Below are 12,321 nucleotides of genomic sequence, written 5' to 3'. Positions count from 1 at the left end.
GTAGGTTTCTCCAAAGGACGGCCTGGAAAACTGACCACTGTTTGAATGTAACTGGAGGAGTCCCTGCAGCTTTGAGGTTGTGGGGTGTGGTCAGGGGTTCAAGATGGTCCTAGCCCGGGACGCTGGAAGCCCTCAACTTAGGAAACTCCTTTTCAAACACCCACACTTGCAGGGAATAGTGCCTGGTGACTAGTACAGGGGGTCCTCGGGTTACTAAAGTCTCAACATACAACATTCTGAGTTCATGACACTCACTCCCATAAAAACTTTAAAAAAATTGAGACGTGTTTCGGCTTACACCATTAGCACCACACTCACGGACTACATACATGGGCAAACCAGTTTGGTTGCACGCGGCGGAAGGACGCGCAGTAATACGGCACGTTTGTGTTTTATGTTCTAGGTTATGATTTTACGGCTGGGTTAGGATAGGTTAGTGACTTAGGCTAGGGTGTGTTTTGACTTACACCAAAATTTGGGTTATGTCACTGTCGTAAGAACCAAACTGTGTCATAATCTGAAGACCCCCTATCATAGGACTGTCATGGCCAAGAGCCCATGCCCACATCTAAATGACAGTCTGTAGAAGGAGGTGCTGCAGAGCGCCCTCTCCCGAGCCCATGGCAGGGCAGGGAGCACAGCCGGCCTGCTCCACAGGGAAGGCGGCAAGGACTCGCAGGCTGTGTCCAGGGAGGGAAAGCCTGGGTGTGAGTGCCAGAGGCCACGCAGGCTGAGCAGCCAGCAGGGCCCCTGGTTCTGCAGAAAAGCCGTGGGAACGAGGGGATGACACAACACGCTGCAACCACCAGCACACTCAGAACATGACAGAATGGGCTGACATGCACACAGACCTGGGCCTTTGGGCGGTGCCGGCCTCTGTGGCTATTGCGGACCCTGGCCTGTAGCCTGTGCTCAGGCTGAGACCTTGTCAGTAGTCAGGTCATCCTCTTGAAGGCCACAACACATTGAAAGGGACTCACCAGTCTGGAGGCCGTGTAAGTCCCACCAGCCGATGCCCCAGGCCCCTCACCATCCTTCTGCCTTCCCCCAAGGCCCTCACAGCTGGCTTTTCTTATCCTGGGTCCTGGCTTCCACTGGGACAGGGCCTGGAAGAAGTCTTTTTCTATCATTCCCAACTTCTTTAGGGAGACATTTGGGATGTTTATGGATCACATACAGGGAAGGTATAGTCACTGGCTCTGAGGAAATTATGATGTTTTGACCATCAATGTGAAGAAAAATTGCATGCTGATTCGAAGATAAATAGGGACAGTACAGCTAATTTACCCTTTTCCACAAATGGCTTAGGTCTGAAGAAAGCACTTCCTCCCGGCCCCAGGTCTAAAACCACCGATGTGTACCCAGTGGCACACCCTCATTTGCTGCCAGCCACTCTGCAAACTAAGCAGCCACTAACAGTTGGCGTCCAGGTCTCTGCCTGCAGCCAACGCTCCAATGTCAGGATGGTCTGCAGAGGACGGGGCCAAGCGTGGGTTGTCGGCGGAAGGGACCACTTCCCTGTCCTTCCACCACAGTCCCCAGCAGCAGACAGGCATGGGGCACAGACAGAGCATGATGACCACACCTGAGACACACTCAGCAGTGGCCAAGGCTAGGGAGGGGCTGGTGGCCAGATCCAGCAGGGCTGGGCCCAGTGGTGTGGAAATGCTCAGATTGGTCTTCTGCAGGTGCCAGTCATGGTGACATTAACTTAGAATGTAAAGTTGTACAAAAACTTCCCAATAGGCTCCTCTGAAAATAGCTTCCTCCATAGTAGCACCCAGCCTGTGAGATGAACCTGTGAAAGGTGGCACACCAGCCTGACTCTGCTTTGAACCAGGTTTTGAATAAAGGATCGGCAGGGTTTTCAATTTCATGAACTGTGGGGGAGAGAGAACCACCAGAGTCAAAGCTCCCAGGTTCCTCACTAGGAATGCTGTGGACTTACAGGGGAAAGACACAAATGTCCCAGGGCCAGACCCAGAACAGGCCGTGGTATGTCAGTGAGGCTGCCACTTCCTCTCCTGCCCCTCTAATCACAAGCTCAAGATGCACACACACACACACACACACACACACACACACACGTGTACACACAAGCACACACATGTACATGTACACACACATACACACACATTTTCCCTCTCTCAGAATCCCCAAGTCTAGCACATCTGAACCCAGGGAATTATCTGGCTTGGAGGGCGACCCACTTGCCATTCTCATGGAAACATCAAGAAGGCAAGTCTAATGTCAAGTGGGTGAAAGCTCTTACATAGCAGAGCTACAGGCATGTACAGGAAGGCTGAGCTAGTAGTATTAATCAGCCTACAACTCATTCATTCAGCACTGTCTAGGGCACAGTTATCAAGGGGAGATAAGCCAGGGTTCAAGGTTGATTCTGGATTATTGGAGAGAAAGGGTGTTGCATATCTGAGGCTCCCAAACAAGAGACCAGGTTTCAGACACCTGGTGCTGTCCCCACAAAATAAACAGGGGTGACAATAAACTAAGTCAATACCCCCAGTTAAATAATGTATAATAATCCATGTTACAAGGTAGCATGGGCCAGGTACATTGAGTTTAAATAACAACAGATAATCCTGTTCACTGTCATTCAACTGATTGGACTAGGTCTGATTAAAAGAAATAGAAAACTATTTATTTGGATAATTTTTAACATCATCCTCTGTTGACGAGTTGACATTTCACTGAAATACACATATAACATAATTGCATAATAAAAACAGAAACTGTCTCCAGCACATCATCAATGATACACAGAGTAGGAGAGTGCAGTGAACAGACACAGGACAGAGAGTTTGTTTGCAACATAAATCATGGAGAAAATTGAGAGGTGGCCCAAGGGGCCATTTCCAAAGACAAATAATGACAACATATTTATTCAAGAGACATCAAAGGAGGAGAGAAAGCATCACTCTTCCCAGACCTGAAAGCAGAGGCTTAAAAACCATGATTACATTTTGCTTGCTGCACGCAGGGAGAAACACACCCGAGAGTCAGGGACTGACCTTACTCTTCCACATGGGATCTGGGGAGGGACCAGAAACGAGGAAGGGCTACAGGAGGTGGGAGTGTCTGCCAGGGTTGGGAATGAGCAAAACAGATGTTCCCAGACTAGAATTGAAACAAAGCTTAAGCACAGCACCCTGGATTTATTACATATCACAAAACAGGATAATGAAATTCTTCTAGCACACATACTGAGCTAAAAGGTACTTAGGCTGCTCCAAAAACTCCGTAGGCACAAGTTCCAACCCCCAAATATTCCAAAAACTATCTTAAATCCTTGAAAAAACCTTTTTTTTACAGCTCTAAAAAAGAACATTTTTTTCTTGAAATAAACACTGTACAGTTAGCAAAATAATGTATTCTTTCATATTTCATATCTGTGTCTACTTCTATGAGCAAAATACTATTTTAATTTGAAATGTGGTCACAGCACTTAAACCAGCACAAAGCCATATAAAGTCATTCCATTAACATCACAGTAGAATTATGGTTTAGAATTAACACAGAATTGCTATCAAATATAAACATTATTGATTTAAGATGTCCAATCATATAAAATATTAAACAGAATCAAGCCTAGTTTTGATTGGTTTTAAATGCTAGATGTTATCATAAATTTTTTTAGAAAAAGAAATGGCGCTTTGCCTGTTGACTGCTGCTTTAAATTTTAGACACCATTTATTTAATTGGAATTTTATAGGTATTTACTCTACTAAATGATTAAGTCACAACAAAACCCCCAAACTATAAAATCTCTTTAAATATTTCTGAAGCAATAGCATAAAATTATGATATTTTACCATCAAAAATGAACATCCATTTACCTTCCTTCCTCTTGCCCACGTTTAGGGTTCAGTTTTTCCTGCCTATGTGCATTTGTAAGATCTGCACTCCCTGTCTCCCTAAGTTAGCTCCATCAGACACACCAGCCACCTGCCAGCTCTCAGAGCCATGGCAAGCTCGTCCGAACTCCTTCTGAACCTGCACTGCAACAGTGGAGGTAAGAGACGTGTCTCTGCAGAAGCCAGTGCCAGTCTCCAGACTCCAGCCCAAGAGCCCTCGCCTGGCAGAGCCTGTTCTCCCTCACAGGCAGGTGTCATTCAGCCAGGGCTGGTCCTGCTCTGGCAAGTTCTAGTTCACCCTTCAGCAGGATTCGGCCCCTATCCAATCAGCTGGATGATTTCAAACTAGCTCCCTTAGAAGAAAGAACTGCTGCTGATTAAATTCTTATAGAATAAACTTGCTCGTCTACAAGTTGCCCCTCGCCTCCTCTGCACACACATGCAATGCATATACATCACGCAGGGCACACCCCTTCATTTTTCATTTTTTTCCTCCAGGGAAAATGTGATGGTGTGTCCTTTGTGTCCACTGTGAACAGCCCTTGAGTTATATGAAGGCTTGGAATCATAAGCACGATGCTCTGTAAGTCACCCATGGTGATTCCAACCCTCACGGAAAAGTCAGTTGTAACATTACCCCCGTAAGTTACGCTTGGGGTTGCACTCAGGCAGCTGAGTGTTGTTACTATCACGTTTGTCACCATTGCTTTGAAAAATAAAGAAAATGTTTTTAAAAATTACCTAAAATTTTGATCTATGACATTTCCCTGAAAATGATCTGACAGAGCTATTGGTTTTAGGTCCTTGATTCTCAGTTGTAGTTTTTTTTTCAGTTGTAGTTTAACACTAGAATTGAAGAAATTATTGTCAGTTTTCTGATAACAGAGAATTACTTAAAATTTAGGCTCAGCAGAAGCTGCAAAGCATGACTGCTATTCTGATTCATCTTTGCACCTGTCATTGTAATCTCACATACTTTATCCTGCTACACTCTGGGGAAGGGGGGTGCTGCCCACATTATTCCCATTTGGTTAAGTCACCTACCCAAAACAGCAAAGGCTCAGCGAGGTGCCCATGACACCACACTGGCCCCACCTTGACCACCACCCAGACAAAGCCGTTGGGTCAATGGGAACGAGTGCTGGGAACAAGTCTCAATCGAGCACTCACTCATGACCACTTCCCTACATGACCATGGGTGCTACTCGATCAAGGTTAACCTCCTTTAACTAACTTAACAGAGCTCTTGTATCACTAAGTCAACATGGAGATGACAAATGATTGATCACAAGGTGTCAACTGGTTTTATGCACAGCACACACATCTTTGTCTCAGTTGTGCGACTCTGAGGAGCTGCGATCTTGAAAAATACAGTCTATCGTGCACTCATTCAGACCACCGTTCCTCCCGATCAGCACAGGCAGTGAGACGAGGCCCTGTGTGGCACAACCCTCAGTCTGAGCTTAGCTGGACACTGGGGGTACAGGCAGCTCTGTGTCCAGGTGAATGAGCTGGTTTTGGGAAGGGGCCTGAGAGGGAGAGAAGGGTTTGAGTTAGGGATGGTGGTATACATAAGAGACTCTTTAACCAGGAAGATCACAAAAAGGCTCGAGTACCCTTTTCCTTTAGGGGGATTTGGGATCATTTCCCTACAGCAGCAGTTCTCAAAGTGTGCTCCAGGGACCCTAGGGCTCCACAAAACGCCATCAGGAGTCCATGAGGTCACTGTAATCTGCATACTAGTACTAGGATATTCTCTGCCTTGAACCTCTCATTCTCTCCTGAGAGCACAGTGGGGTTTTTCAAAGGCTACATGACATGTGATGATGTCATCACTCTGGCATCTTTGTGCTTGCATGTTCTGTTTTAAAAATTTCTCACTTTTAATTTCTAATACAGTAAATATTGAAACACAAGGCTCCTCATTAATTTTTAAGCGCATAAAAGGATCCTGAGGCCACAGACTTTGAGAATTGCTGATAACCTGTCCTCAGACAGGTAATAATACCATTTTTTCCCCAGGTAACAGCCTGCCTCTTCACCCCTTCTAGGATTCCTGTTATTTCACTGAACTTTCTCCACTTTGGGAAAAAATGTCCTTCCCAGAGCTTCTCTGAGCTAGCCTTTGACCCTTCGTAACAGATAGCCCTCACTGTGCCTTCGAATGACACGCTCTCCTATTACGCCATATAACCATCTCTATTACATCTACTGTCTGCCAAGGAGAACAAGTTTGCACAGGTCCCTTCCCAACCTAGGAACCATTAGTAAGTGCTAGCAAGCTCCTTCCCATAGATAACTGAATCATGACACATGCGGCCTAATGAGGAGTATTAGGTGGGTATTATTCAATAATATGCTACAATAATTAAGACCTTTTGCTACTACATAATACAACTTGCTGTAACTCCTTTTCAGTCATTTTTATCTCTCAAAGACTTTTGAAAATAATAATTACTATTCCCAGATGGAGAATATCTGCTTTCCAGAAAGTATATAGAATCCAGTATTGAATAATCCTGTGGATTTAACTTTTAATTGGGCACACTACAGTGTAAGCCATGTAAGAGCCAGAGGCCCAACCTTACAGCTACTTCCCATGATGGATATTGGCCTGTGTCAAGTCTTCCATCCCAGAGCTATAGAGTTTTAGCACCATGGGGTTGGGTACCAAGTTTGCTGAGTGAGTCTACAAAGATTCTAGGATAATGAACTTGAGTTGTCTCCTACAATTGCCTACCTTTAAAGCTATACTCTTCCCCCAGGATTTTAGGAGAAATGACAGAGGTGGCTGCAGTCTGACTGTAAACTGAGTTTCAGGGAAGCCTTATTTCCCACTTGAGTCAAGGCCAGAGGGGGCCCCCACAATTTCTGGCTGTCTTTCAGGAACTGGCCTTGGCTACAGACCACAGCCAGTGCCGTTACTCAGCAAACACAGCCAGGCCCACACGGGGCAAGATTCTTTTGTTTCATTGGAACCATTCCCCAAGTCCCATTTAGAAATTTACCATTTTGCAGTTTTTAACTCTTTGGAAGGACAGTGGAGAAAGGCATTTGGAAACACCAGCCATGTGACCTTCTTGGGGCTATCCTGCTGAGGCTTTGGCATACAGAGGCTTAGATCTAGAAGACAGCTGGTTACACTAGCCCTTTGAGATGGGCGACACAGACAGCGGGGTGAGGACATACTGTCTGTCCTTTAGGGTTTAATAAACTTGAGGGATCCTTTGTCTAGTGGGGGACTAGCTCCTCACCCGTGCCCACAGGCTGACTAGCTCCCTTCTCAGGGATGACCCACAAAATTCTTAATGACTGGTGCATCCCAGGCACTACCCAATCAGAGCAGAAGTGGGACTGCAGACCAGAGCAGGGTCCAGAAGGCCCCCACTGAGCCAGTCATTAGGCCTCTAGCTGCTGGCTTATAGCAGGGTCTGCAGAGGGGCTGGGAGACTCAAGTGCTGGGGAGCCACAGCTATCGACTAGCAGGTACAAACTCGGCACCCCCACAAGGGGTCCAGCCATCCTGGGGTTTTCTGGCCAGCTTTCAACCCTATCTCCGTATCACTAACCATGGTGATGTGTGAAGAAGTCCAACCTGGTCTTGGGCCTCATGGACTCTGCTGTGCAAACTCATAAAACCCGCTGTGAGCTCCCAGATGCACTGCAGTCTGCATATGCGGGAGCAGAGTAGGGGCTGAGCCCATTTCCATAGTGAGGCCAGGGAGTCCACTTAAGTCCAGGCAGGTCAGACCACTTGAGATCATGAGCCCCAGGGGCCAAAGGGCTAAGGTCACAGCACACAAGATATCACAGGAACAGACCTCAAGGCTGGGAAGGAGTCTGTCAGTCAAGTGTAGGATGTACCTGCCGGACCTCCACTTCTACCGGTGACATGGCTGCCTGCTCTGCCTGGTCTTGGTTTCCCACCTCCTCTCTACACCTTGCACACACGCAGCCGCCAGGCCCCAGAGGCCAGGGCAGCAAAAGCGGCCAAGAATCCTTCTTTTCTCTATTTGCTTCAGAAACATTGAGCTTTTGCAGAAAGGTTACTTTTGAATACTGTATTGATTTTAAAACTCAAATTGGCTCCCTCAGGCATCCTGGGCTCTACATCAGATGTACAAACTCAACCAGCATTTAGAACTGGCTGAGAATTCCAGAGGGAAGGCCCTCACGAAGCAACTTTTTGGACAAAATTCTCCTATTCACAAGATGTGGAAACCCAGCCTGGAGAGTTCCCTCAGTTTACATCTTGATGCATTTCCAGACATCTGAAAAAAGGGAGATTTTACTGTCTCAATGGATCACTACAGTACAGAACAGAAAAGAGATAAAAGAAAAACAGAAATTTCTTAAAGTTCTGGTAGTAAACAGGCATATGATATTATTATTGTTGTAGTCTTAATAATAAGCAATTATACGTTCAAAGTGCTTTACAATCACTTAGCTATTCCTCACAACAGCCCTGTGAGGTAGGTCGACATTATTATCCCCATTTTACAGATGGGGAAACTGAGGCACAGAGAGGTTAAGAGTCTTGCCCAAGGTCACGCAGCAACCAAACACTGGAGCTGGGATTAGAACCCAGGTTCCCTGACTCCCAGTGTCCTTGAAACTAGACCACACTGCTTCCAAAGAGGCATCCCGGACTGGCTTTGAGCACGGATTAAAGACGGACAATGTTGGATGAGGTTTGGGTGTGGTGGTGCTTCCCGTGGACACGTTAAGATGGAACCTGAGGTGCTGCCTGGGTTGGTTTTGGCATGCGGGTGTATGTGTTAGTTTAAATGGGTGTGTCTGAGCTTCCTGTCCTGCCCGACCCCACTGCGTTCTGAACTGGGTCACCGCAGAGAGTGGAGCGGATGGTCAGGAGGTCAGGACTGACTGCCACATAATAGGAACTCTGCCAGCTCAGCGCCCAGGGGCCTGCCAGTCTTTGGGAGTCCAGGCAAACAAGGGATGCAGGACTTTGGAGCCAAGTCAGCTGCCCACCTTAGGCAGGTCTACTTAAATCTTTTTTATTATTTTAAATTTTTTTTTTTTTTTTACTGGCCAGCATCAGGAAGTTGTGTTCATTTCATTTCTCTGTGGGGCGGTTGCCCCCTCCTTTGCTCTCTCTCACTCTTTCCCTTTCTCTGAGTCTCTGCTTGGAAGGGAAATGGTTAAGCCTTGCATGTTCCCTTTCATGAAAAAGAGCCACCGTGAGCAGTGTCCGCGACAGAAGGCCATGTGTGGCTCCGCAGGTGAGCCACGGCCCTGCTTCCACCGTCTGGAGGACTGCTTTGCTTGGAAGGGGTCTCCCTGGGGCCTTGGGTTTGCTTTTTCCTGCATTTCTCCCGAAATGCTGTTTCAGTAGAAATAAGCCCACTTGAGACTTTTCCCTTTCAAGGCATTAGCCACAAACGCCTTCCGACTAACGAGCTTGGTGCTGTAGCTCAGGCAGAAAATTCTAAAGCATCCGTTCAAGCATCTGAAACAAATGAATCAGCCAGTGAAATCTCATCTGTTAGCATCTATTCTCCTCTTAGATTAGAAAAGAAAGAAAAAATAAAGCCTTTTTATGGCTCTAGATGAAATCATGCTTTAAAAACAAAAAAAAAATGTATCTTCTACTTTTCAGACTGTGGTGACTTAGAAAACAGGTGTCTGGTACTCCAGAGATTAAATGTCTATTGGACATCCCAATTTCCCGTCTTTACGCACCAAGCCTATCTCAGACGGCCACACCAAGGTGCATCAGGGAAGAGGCATCTTTGGCTTCTGTTACGCCACCCACCCTTCCGCTTGACCACCTGTGTCACCATCTGTGGGCTTCAGGTATAGACTTTAACATTATTAACCATACGCTTTACAAGCTGGAAACAATAGTCTCTTCTTTAAGCCCATCAGGTTTGGGGGTGGGGAGACTACTCCTCTAAGGTCTTTCTGTCATTAAGATGGGCAGGTTCCCATCTGAGATGAGTGAGGGACAGTGTCTCCTCAGATTCCACCCAAGTGTCTTTTGCATAAAGAAAATCCTTGAATGTTGAAAGAAAAAGAAATGAACAAAACTTTTCCCACTTTGGGATCTTTTTTTTCTTTGAGATACTGGACAAATTTTTGTCTGCCTGTTGTACAGGAGTCCTCATCTGGAAGGTCTGATGGGGCATCGCTAGTTGCTGGGAAGGGGACACATGTTTCATGGCTGCAGAGCTTTGTTCTTTTAGTTCCTTGCTCCTTGTGGAAACTTGTAGGTCACTCGACTGCGGCAACAATGGATGAAGAGCAAATGCTGAGTCAAACTAAAGTGAACATGGCATGGAGGGGATGAGTGAGGAAAATAAAAGGCCTGACGCAGCTTCTCTCTGGTTCCCTCTGTAGAGGTGCTGGAGAGAAGGCTAGCTTTAATGATGGCAATGGATGAACAGGTGGAAACTGCACACTCATTCAGACCACAGAGGCCAGAGTACACCGGGTGCCGAGCTCCTGCCCACACATGGATCCAGGAGCTCCTCAAGCCGTTCCCCTTCATGTGGAAGGGGACACTGCAGTTGGTCTGAACACAGGGAGACCAGATGGAGCCCAGAGGGTTGAAAACCACAGTGCATCCTTGCGTCCTTGAAAACCATTCCATGGGGGACTGAAGCCCAGAAAGTTGACCAGCTCTGATGCTATTCAGGCAGACGGCACTCGACGCAGCACAAGCACGCACATGCCTATGTCTGGACTTCTGCGCTCACACCGTAATGCCCACACTCCACTGGCCATTAGTAAAGCCATGTGGCACCCCTGGCACAGGGAGAATCAACTCGCCCCACTTCTCAGTATGCCATGCCCACTCTTGGTGCTCCCCTGAGGGCCTGTGTACTTATCCTAGGGACAGTGTTGGTGCAGTTCCCCATTGCCACTTGGCCCCATTTCCCTAACTGCTATATCATCATGCAATACTCCATTATGACAAAGGAAGAGCCTCCTCGTGCTAATTAAAAGCAGAGTGATAAATCACATTTAAAGCCATTTCTAGAGCAGAGGAAGCCAAAAATGTAATTAGAATTATCCTTCAAGGAGACAAAATTTTCTACTTTTAATGTTTGCTTCAGAATAAAATGCATTTTCAGAATTTATCTGTCAAAATTATGAACACAACTTAATTTTCTAGGCTGTGCATTTAACATAATTTAGAGTCATAGCCTCAACTCCCAACGGAACCATGTAAAATGTGATGATATTACCATCTAACTGGAAATATTTTAATTTCACCAAGGAAATGAAACTCTTTTTATAAACAACAAAATAGAAAATGTTTAGGAGGAAACAAAACCAAACCTCAGTATTACTAGAACACAATGTAATAGACTCTTGTCACCCATGACCTAAAAATGTAGTTTTGACAGCATTTTGAACTTTCTACTTGAAGACCCCATGAAGCCCCTTTGTGAAATGTGGTAACTACTTAGCTATGTGTTGCTTTTTCAGATTTGAAAATATCAAAAGACTATACCCCATCACCAGAGCAAGAACTGAAGCCATCTAATTAGGAGGTCTTAGGAATTCAGAAAAGCTTTAACTCTGTGCGAGGTGGTCATCGCAGCACCTTCCACGGAAAACAGAAGGGTCTCTTGCCAGAGCTAACCTGATTATTGTGAACTACGACACAGCCACCCATGAAAGAGTATGTTTCCCCCTCCAGAAAAGTCATCAAGTTTCACCAACCCCACCCACAAGAATCTGAGAATAGTAGGCATTACCTATGCGAAGGGTCCTGGGCATTGAGACCTGGCCAGCTCAGTCCTCCAGGCCCAAGGCTACTTTCAGGAAGAGCTACCAGAAACATGGCATCACCCCCTCTCCTTGCACCCAACTTGGCCACACTGCCCTGGAGAATGTATGGGCGAGGGACCTGTTCACATTTACAAACACTTGTCAGTTTGTCTTGTCTAAAGCTACTTGCAAATTGTGGTGAGAAGGGCTACTATTACTTTTGCAAACTGGTTTGGCCAGAGGTGAGAATTTTGCTCACAAATTCTACAACTTGAGACAGCAATGAGCTATCTGACTGAGCCTGTGGTTCACTGAGCTACCTTTAGGAGATGGGATCAGAGAAAGAAAGATCAGAAATTGTCTACTGTTAGATTTAACTGATTCACCCCACCCTGCAGCTGTGTGGGTAGAACAGAGGTTCCACCATGAATGTTCCATCCACTGTCACACCAAGTCATCTAACCCAACATATGCGCACCACACATTTCCTCATTCATGATTTCATTAGTATTCATGTTTATACTCCCTCTCTCAGCCAGATCACAGACAAGCCTTCACTTTGGCAGTGACCATCACTTTGAACACAAAACAATCAATACTGGACATTTTTCTCCAGGAAAAAAAAAGTGCAGGACTATTTCACATTGACCCTTACCAATATTTATAAGGCCTAATTTAAGATGTGCTGATAACAGGGGCATAAAAGTAA

The 12,321-nt window shown here is 46.0% G+C and overlaps 1 protein-coding gene across 10 annotated transcripts in view; it reads right to left on the bottom strand.

Annotated features, from left to right (window-relative positions):
* The window catches only part of CACNA1D (calcium voltage-gated channel subunit alpha1 D), a 355,364-nt gene that overhangs the window by 15,382 nt on the left and 327,661 nt on the right, over nucleotides 1–12,321 (bottom strand). The gene's annotated exons all lie outside the window — the stretch shown is intronic.

The sequence above is a fragment of the Saccopteryx leptura genome, chromosome 10, assembly GCF_036850995.1.
Source record: "Saccopteryx leptura isolate mSacLep1 chromosome 10, mSacLep1_pri_phased_curated, whole genome shotgun sequence".
In the NCBI taxonomy this organism is placed as follows: Eukaryota; Metazoa; Chordata; class Mammalia; order Chiroptera; family Emballonuridae; genus Saccopteryx; species Saccopteryx leptura.
The sequence above is the reverse complement of the archived record's forward strand: the minus strand, read 5'-3'. Positions and strand labels throughout refer to the sequence as shown.